Here is a 7,044-nt window from a genome sequence, read left to right as displayed (position 1 = left end):
CCACACACTTCTGTGTAATACCTTAAATCTACTTGATGTATTGAGCATTAAGTGTGTGTTTTTTTGTTGTTGTTCTTCTTCATTTGTTAGTTTTTTTAGGTCCTTCACAAGCCATTGGTGACATTAAATGTGACACACTGTTTTTTTTTATCAAGATGCCCCCATTTAAACAGTGCCCTTTACTATAAGTTTTAAGCACCAGTGCTAACAGAGGCCACTGTTCCCTCTTGGTCATAGTATAGGATTGGTGGTTACAATGAACTCCTTAGTTCTTGGCGATTTAATCTTTTTTCCATTTATATGCTAAGTCTGCCACAAAATGGTTTTGAGCCAACATCATCTTCAATGATCTTAATCTTTCTGACACAAAATGAAAATCCAGTGTGTGTGCGTGTTTGGAGAGGTGGGGTCCCTGAACAGCTTCTGCTGCTTATAACCTGACTGCAGTGAGTAGGCAAGTGGTCAAAACCTTCCTGGCACAAAAGAAACATCTTATATTAGTGCTGGAAAATGTGTGACAACTCCAAGGTGAGACTCTGGAGAGAAGTATGAAACGGGATTGGTTCCAACATTGACCAAGAAGGGCCTGAACATTATTAAAGTCCCAGGGGTTTCAGAGAGAGATACATCACAGAGACAAATGATAGTGTGGAAAATCAAACGAAATGTGAATGCTCCGTCCTCAGGAAAAACAGTCATATACAAAAATAACAAGTGTCTGAGCACAAACTATAGAGCCATCACTTCTAGTTGGAAAACAAAGCTCTAGGCTAGAAAAGTTGATAGATGGAGGAAGTCATTTCTAGACCATTAACTTTATTCTTTTGTTCTCTATCTTTGCCACAAGAGAAAAATAATGCAAGATATAAAATGTATAGCTTTGATTTGATGTGTTTTTTTTGGACTGATTATGGCACTTATGAGCTATGCTGGTACATAAATCTGTCAGTCTGGTAACAACGAATCGGTTTGAAGGACTAATATTTCTTAGTGTATAGAGCGATCTCTTTGATGTTCAAAAATAGAGTTTTGCACATTTCTAAGTATTATATGAAAAACATTATAAAGCAATTAGCAGGAAAAAGTAATTATCCTGTATTTTTATCTTGGCCTTTATATGCTTTATATGCATTGTTTCTATGTGCTGTGGTTGTTATATAATTGTTGATTGTGAGCCATGGAAACCAAAGTCATATTCGTTTTTTGTGCACTTAAGCATGCCAATTCTAATTATGATTCGAATATTAGCAATGTACAAGGGAAAAGGGGGAATTTGTGGTAAGATTTAATATAGAATTTATTTATTTTAAATGGGAAATTTAATTAATAGAAAATGTGTGGGTTAGGTTAATACCTATTATTAATCTAAGGGGTAAAGAGAGTATTAGGCGATCTCATTATTTGTAATGGAACCACCTTTTTTTCTGTCTGTGTTAAATAGCAGAGCCACCATGACAGAAAATAAAAAAGAATACCAAAAGTAGTTGTGGATTTAAAGAGACATTATGTAAGTTACTAAAAATGATTTTAAAATATCCTTTTAATTTGACCTTGTATGACCAAAGTATCATTTGATGAGCAGATTGACAACTCAGTATTTCAGCACTGATATATCAGTGGTGATGGCTACATTTGCCTGTAGCCTATTTTCCCTGAATTTTCGTCAGGTCAGAAGCATCCCCGCTGTCCGAGGGATTTTTACATCAAACAAGTCCATGTTGCTCGGGTCTAGCCTTCGATTTGTTATATTCAAGATAGATTTTGTGCATACTCAGAAGCGACCGGCATCTAGCTTAACTCATATATCAATGTCAGCCAAACGTATGGTGAAAAAAGTAATTAAAAAAACCTTGTCAAGCACGAGCACAAGCTTAAACACCTAGCAGAAGAGTGTTGCAGTTCTGTGTTTTGGCCACAGATAGTAGTATCATTAGAAAACTCAGTAATGCCTCTTTGAAAATAATTTACACCCTCTAAGTTTGATATTCTGACCGTCCCATTTCTGAGCTCCACTGTGGGGGAAATCACAACACAAGCTGGTTTTGGTACAACAGCAAGGTGAGTAAGACTAGAAGTCTATTTTTTAGTCTTCAGCACATTTACAGAGAAAATGTGAGGTAATACTGGTATAAAACAGTAAGTAATGGACGTGATATCAAAAGGATTGGCATAGGACAGATTATTTTATAACCTGAGGGAGGTGTGGAGAATGACAGAAATGCTCTGTGGTAATCAGAAATAAATATTAGACAGCTGAGGCACAAGCTAAATGGAAAAGTATATGAAACACATAGGAGCTAACTTAAGGAAACACTTTATCAACATATAAGAACTATCACTGTCCTGAGGGAATACATTAGAGTCACACGGGGGCAGAAAACAGGAATAAGCTATGAAACTAGGAACAAAATAAACCACATAGATATGATAATAAACAATTTCCAAGTGAAGAACAAAATACGCAAGAATCATGGCAACAATTAGTTAACTATTAGGAAAATGTAACCAGTTTGTACAGAAACTAAAATATTTTTAAATGACTGGTAACTATACCATCATTGTATTGATGAGAAAAGGCAAAAATGTTAAGTCTAATTATTTTATTAATATTCATAGCTACCGCTATTGCTGAATAGGGTTCAAATTAATTAAATGCATTCTGAAATTATAAACTAGCAAAATTAGGTTATTGTTTAAGAGAAGAAGGATCTAAATTGATATTCAGACAAGCTTCTTTGTTCATCACGAGTGATAAAAACATTCATAATCTTGATACAGTATCAACTCATGTTAGTAAAAGGTTGTACTGCTTAGATTCAAAATGCTCAATGTCATTTTAATCTTGAGGATTGTTTTGCATTGTTTTAATATGTTTTAGAGGGTAGGTCATGCTAAAAAATGTTTTCATCAACTTTCTCAGCCTTAACATATATATATAAATAACAAGTTGTAGAAAACAGGCAATAATTTAGCTCTTCTTTGCTTTGCACAACAGATCTGGCAATAATTTTGCACCAGCAGTTCAGCTTTGAAACAAACACTGTAAATCTAAGCAAACAGAGTCTTTTTGATAATTAATAAAGATGAGATTATGAGACAGCAGACCTAGTGGTGGAATAATTGTGAGAAATTTATTTTGTCTTATACATTAGCTTCTAACAATTCAATGTGTTTTCCTTTTCTCTACATTTGATTTTGGAAGTTTTGTTTTTTGACACATAAGAAAGGTAACTGAAGGACCTTTAGTAGTAATAATGATTTTTTTCTCACCAGATTCCTTTTCAAAAGAAGAAAATGTAATTCTAGAACTAAACATTGTCCATGAAAATGAAAGCTTTTGATTAATTTAACTCTGCAGCAGAGACCTTAATGTTATGAGGAGTCCTATTGGAACAAGGCTAAGAAGTCCCTATTTGGCAATAGTTACGTATGTAATGGGTTCTCATGGACTTGAAAGCCTTTTTTATTGTCGGTGTATTTTAGTACGACAGTCAAATGTGGGTAAATTTTCTTTTTGTCAATGCAAGAAAATGTGGTAAAGGATCTCATGTCAAAATGTATGTTTTGTATTTTAGTCAAAGGTTTTGAGACAATTTTTAACACTTAAGCTTTTTGTTATGTCTTTTTGCTAAACACATACTGTATTTAACAACTGTTTCATTAACACAAAAACATTATTTCCCTAAAAAAAAAACATACCATGACAACATAATCAAAGATAAACGTTTATTACAGACAGACCGACAGACAGGTAGATAACCATGGTATTCATGTATGTCTCTAAATTAAGTAAAACAAATTTGACATATATTATAAAACTTCTGAGTTGAGACCGAAAGTGCGTATCTGATCTTTGTGATTTCAGCTGAACATGAAACATTCACAATTCACAATTAGGTGGGTTGTTGAGCACTGAGTTTGCAAACCAAAATAAGATTTGTTGAAGGAACACTTTCTACCTTCATTCTATCTGCAACCCAGCCCATAGCCCCTGTTTTACATCCCCTTCTAACTTGTCACTTGTAAGCAAATATTTACAAAGGACTAATACACAGCAAAACAGTTTCATCCTTCAGAGGCACATGTCTAATAAATTAGCAAGTAACTCTTATCTTTATAGTGGTGTTGGCAAGAGAAATTAGGTTTGGCAAATGACCAATTTCAGGTGAACGTTCTCTACGGTTCGTTTCCTGAGAAGAGCTCACAAGGGACAAACTCTTTAAATAACACTTCATAATGTATATGTATTAAATAACCATGAGACATGACCAAAGATTACTTAGAGTAACAGAAGATGGTGCTTACTAACTGGGGTCACATCGTGTAGGAGTTGCCTTGAATCACAGTAAAAGAAGCATTTTATACAACTCCAGTATCCCACATCATCACACCATACTGTAACATCATACACATTTGCAGGTGAGGAGACATCCCTCACTCCAGCCATATCAAAATATTACTGTGTCCCAAATGAAAACACAGGGAACTCGCTGTTAAGAATGAGCCACCCTGTCCATGCTCCCATTTCATTCTAATAACTCTGTCATGTACATAATGAAGATGGTAACTGTATATCTGGAGAGAGGAACTATCCTAATTAGATAAACTACTTGGGAAAACATTAGTTCTGACACACAACAGGCAGGTATTATAGGGGTTAATCAGACTCACACATCATTTACAAAAATAATCAACCCACTGAAAGGGCGCTCCCTATGTTGCCCCATTTTATCAGCTGGCAGGGGCTAAGTCCTTAGCGATAAATAAACATACATTTACATGTTATTTTGATAATTTTTTTGATTGATTGACTTTATTGATCTCACTGTGGGGAAGGTTACTCAGGACAGAGCAAGGCCTTGTTCCATCTTTCAGTTCCAAAAAGCAATTTAATATATGGTCTCTGGAAATGGGACATATCAGTTATTAAACTGATAAGAACAGATACTGCACTACTACTTTCATAGCTTTAATAGGTCTTTCTATGCAAAGTTGAATTGATACTTCTTGTGTGTTTAACGAGTTTAGGATGCCGAAATAGCCTCATATAGATGAGTTTGAGATCCCTAATTTAGTTTACAAAAAACATGATGTGATGATCTCTGGTACAAGGATGGGCTGCATGGGACGAGAACTGGACAAACAATTGGTCAGAGGGAAGGTCAGAATCACAAAAGCGAAAGTTACTATTGGACATGTGGGTAATTAAAAGTGAAGTGTCTCTCACCAATCATGTGCTGAATTGCTGCTAATCTGATTTTACTCACAGCATTTTTGACAAAACCTACCATAAATATAACCTTAGTAAAAGAACCAAGGTTGCCTCTGAATTAAGCCTGTTTGGTAAACACAAAAAAGTAGTCGTTAGGATATCCAGTCACTGATGAAATAAAGATGTTTACAATTATTTTCAACTTAAGATAATGATTTTTTGTTGTTGAATTTCAGATACTGAATAAAAATGTACTTCTTCACCTTTTAAAAAACTGAAATCTGACAAGAAACCTTTGAAAGGAAAATTCTTAGTTTACTGGGCCTAAATAATGTGCTTCCTTTTGTAACAAGACTACCCAGAAACTGAAGTGAAAATTTCAGGGCCATAAGTTAAGAATAGCCTCGCCTCATCACGGCAACACTGCAAAGACCACTGAAATATTTATGGTCATTTTGACAATTCTAAAGCTTCTTTCTCCCTCTAAGAGACTGTTTTAACAAATTAGGATGCAACAGTGGATGAAGCCGATAAAACAAAATCCCACACATCACATTAGCTATTCATGAGGACTCAAATCTATCAAAGTAGACTTTTTTTCTTAAGACAAAACACATGTCAATGTTTCCTCTCTTGATTCATATTTCATGTGCCTGCGCTTGTGTTCTGGCTTTACGAGCTTCACATTCAGTCCACTAAACTTCCACTGTTCCATGTGGGGAACAAGGTTTTCATAATGCATCAGTGAACAACAGTAAAAAGAGGTTGTTTTTTTTATTTCTTTGAAAATATGAAAGCACAGGGATTCCACATTTGGGTGTTAAATGACTATTTTTCTTCATTTTGAACATTTTTCTCTGTAGCAGTTTTTTTTTTTATAATTGACCATTGAGTTCTCCTTTCAGGAAAAAAAAACACACTTCATTGGGTTGATAGCTTGTTGATTTAGTTATTCTTATAAAGCCTTGAATTACACCCATCTGACCTCACAATTTGATGACAGTAGAGCATGGTTTTACCCTTCATTGCCTTCTTCAAAACCAATCAAAGCTCTGTGGTTTGAGGGCAAATTTATTTTTTAAGAGGATCACAGGCTCAGTTTTTTATTTTTTTTCCCACATTACTGTAAGTTTGTGAGAAATGTCTTTGTTATACTGGGAAGCCGAGAGCAACTAAATGAAAACCAGACCTATTATTACAAAGCCAGAGGCTTTATTTTGCTACCCATCCCTAATATATGAAAATGCAGGCCAACAATTGTCCCAGAAGAGTTACTGAATAAGTTAATGGGGATCCTGTCAATTATGTGCAGCCGCAGTGCTGATGCTATTCTGCCTGTGCATTATTTTGAGCTGTTAAGAGTCAGTTTAACTGAATCCTATCGATTTTGCTGACATTAATGAATATATCCAGGGCTTCGTCTTTCAGTATGACCCTGTGAGCAGTAGAAGCTTTGGGGTTTCTGTAAATCTTAATACTCTCACTTCGAAATGAGATACACCAGACAGATCTGAGTGATGGCGCGAGCAGACTTGCAATCAGAGTTTTAAGGTTCAGCGCTTATGTAACCTTCATCCTTCTTGAGCAAAACACACTTTCAGACTTTCAGTTTGAAACTGTCATAAATAGTTTTTATTCACTAAAGGTCTCCAGCTGCTTAGCTGGGCCTGGTAACTCGAAGAGGAACAAGAAATCATAAAAAGAATAAAATAGTGAGTGCTGCACATATCAGAGCTTTGCTCTTAGACTTAGACAAACTTTATTGTCATTTTGTATACAGCTTACAGCTTACATTCCGTAAAAATTCAAAAAATATCCACTGGACTTGGTTT

The 7,044-nt window shown here is 35.2% G+C and overlaps 1 pseudogene; it reads right to left on the bottom strand.

Annotated features, from left to right (window-relative positions):
• Positions 1-4,814: 4,814 nt before the first annotated feature.
• On the bottom strand, positions 4,815-4,980 carry LOC119771843 (annotated as a pseudogene).
• Positions 4,981-7,044: the final 2,064 nt, after the last annotated feature.

This window comes from Cyprinodon tularosa, unplaced genomic scaffold, assembly GCF_016077235.1.
Source record: "Cyprinodon tularosa strain WSP-4 unplaced genomic scaffold, ASM1607723v1 ctg69, whole genome shotgun sequence".
Taxonomy (NCBI): Eukaryota; Metazoa; Chordata; class Actinopteri; order Cyprinodontiformes; family Cyprinodontidae; genus Cyprinodon; species Cyprinodon tularosa.
The sequence above is the reverse complement of the archived record's forward strand: the minus strand, read 5'-3'. Positions and strand labels throughout refer to the sequence as shown.